Below are 2,610 nucleotides of genomic sequence, written 5' to 3' on the forward strand. Positions count from 1 at the left end.
TAGGAAATCCAGATCCTCTTCTCCTTCACAATCAATCACCCAACAAACCAAGCCTGTTAGCTCTCTGCCTTATATTCAGTTTTTCTGACCTTTAGAGATCCTTGCTGATTGGTTGCTTTCCCAATATCAATCAACACTTCCTTCCCACCAAGGGGTGAGATCATGTTGAGCCAATAAGTTGCCTGTCATGCTAAACTAATGATGTTAGTATTCATGGCTAATCATTACAATACCATCACCACTTTTAAATTAATTTTGCTCCTTCTCTGCCTGCATATTCCAGCTGTATGGTTGTATAATCAAATGCTGTTTCTGGTGCTGAGCATCTTACATCAATTAAAATGGCTTAAAAATCACAGGGATCAGATGAATCTCTTGATGATTACCTGTTCTATTCCCTCTGAAGCACCTGGCATTGGCCACTGTTGGAAAACAGGATGCTGGGCTAGATAGTATGGCCAATCTTATGTTCTAAATACCTTATAACTTTAATTGTATCACATAATACAATATACAACAATAACATCGCTAAACATTGTATCACACAATGAAGCATTAATGCAATATAACAAATGGTGGCATTCTACATCTGGTTATCAGTCACATGTAGAATGGGAGTGCAGGGTGAGAGGCAGGTTCCTTTACTTAAAACTACATTCATACACACCCAGTCATCCAGCTTTATTATCTTATCTATTCTCATTCATTCTTTATAATAATTTTTTCATGCTTACTTCTTTTCTGCTTTCCTCCCTCTGATACGTCTAAGGTCCTTCTTCTCTATCAGTGATTTCAGGAGAGGCTCTTTTAGTAATCTCTACTTCTTCAGTCTTATGCTTCTTTTCTGCTTTCTGCTGTTTGCTCTGCTCAGGGGCACCATTTCAGATTTTGGTGGGGGTGAGAGTGTGCGACTTTAACCATGATTCCAGGAACTACTAAAGCACCTGAATACTCTAGGTTTTTTTCATATAATAACTTAGAAATTAGCTGAAGGAGCACTGTATATACTATACTTACTATGTAAAGAAAGAAAATTAAATAAATAGTAGACTCATTCATCTCTAATACTAACATGTTGACATCTTTAGGGACACTGGTTGGGTTTAAAATTTTCATGTATATTCTTACTTTGTTACAAACTCTTGAATACAACAATTGAAACAATCAGGGAAAGGCCCTGTGAGCTTATACTGCATTTGTAGGGGTGTTACCATACTACAGATAATAGACTAGAAACACCCTTTAAACAAGAATGAAACTGATACTTTCAAGTCACTTTCACAGTATTGCTAACCCCAAATGTTCAAAAATCATGAGTCAGGCTCACCAAAGATCATAAAATTGGCTTAAAAATCACGAGATTATGCAAAAATAATAGATTTGGTGTTCTTTTTATTTCTGCTTTTTGAGCCTTTACGGTGCACTGGGGTCACATTTTGAACCTTGTCCACAGCCATGGGGGCTAGAAACTTACTTTTCCTTTAAGAATGAAGGCTGAAATTATCACATGTTCACTTGACTCCGGAGCTGGGGTTTTAAGGAAAATAATAATTATCATGAGACTCATGACAAAATCATGCAAGTTGGAATCTTCTGAGGTATATCAGTGTCACTGCAGGCAGGAAAGGAAAAGAAACACAGTAGCCGTAGGCAGTTCTTCCTCTTGAAAAAAGTTGGAGGGTCAAATCTTCTAGTCCTTAATAAGGTAAAACTGTTGATATCAGTGGCTCCAGTCATAGATTTTAACATGTGCTGACTAACTATACACTTTATATTTAAATATCTGAGCCATATTATCCAGGGCTACACATTTTATATGCATTGGCTCAGGGACTACATTTTCTGACGTATTTTGAATAGTGCTGAGCACACAGATAGTGACCATGAATAATACAAATCATGACAATAATAATCAATTTTATGGACTCTGTGGGTGCAATTTCTGTTTTTTGCTCTGGAATTGGTCTGAACACAGCTGAAACCCTAAGAAATTGAGGCATAAACACATCTGATACTCATACAACACTTTCTCATTCCTTCCTTTTCTCGAACTTAGACGAAAAAATGACAACACAAAATAGTTTACAGCTAAAATGTAAAATTTCAGAGCAGCCATTGCTCTGCAACCTGCTGGGGGTTAAGTGATCTTCTCTCACCTGACTCTCATTCTCTCTCTTTCTTTCTTCATCCTTCCTGACCTCTGTGCTGCTTTTCATGCTGTCAACCATGATATCCTTCCTAATCGCCTGGGACCATTTGCTGGAGTCTCAGAGAATTGGCCATCTTGGTTTTGCTCCCATCTATTAGAATCCTCTCTTTTCAGCACATGCAGCAGACAGATAGGCGGGTCTAGTGGATAGGGAGCTAGCCCTAGGTTCTACTTCTCCCATAGACTTCCTGCATGATCTCAGACCAGTGCCTTAGGGACACAGTTTCAAAGGTTTTTAGGCACCGAAAGATGCAACCCGGCATTTAGTGGGGTTTACAAAGCACCTAACCTTCTAAGCACATTTGAAAATTCCACTAGGTGCCTTAAAACCTCTGAAAATCTGGCCCTTAGTCTCTCTGTGCCTCAGTGCCCCGTCTGTACAATGGGGATAACAGCACTGC

This window comes from Emydura macquarii, unplaced genomic scaffold (assembly GCF_026122565.2).
Source record: "Emydura macquarii macquarii isolate MOO-44397 ecotype Brisbane River unplaced genomic scaffold, CSIRO-AGI_Emac_v2 contig_2975, whole genome shotgun sequence".
NCBI lineage: Eukaryota > Metazoa > Chordata > Testudines > Chelidae > Emydura > Emydura macquarii.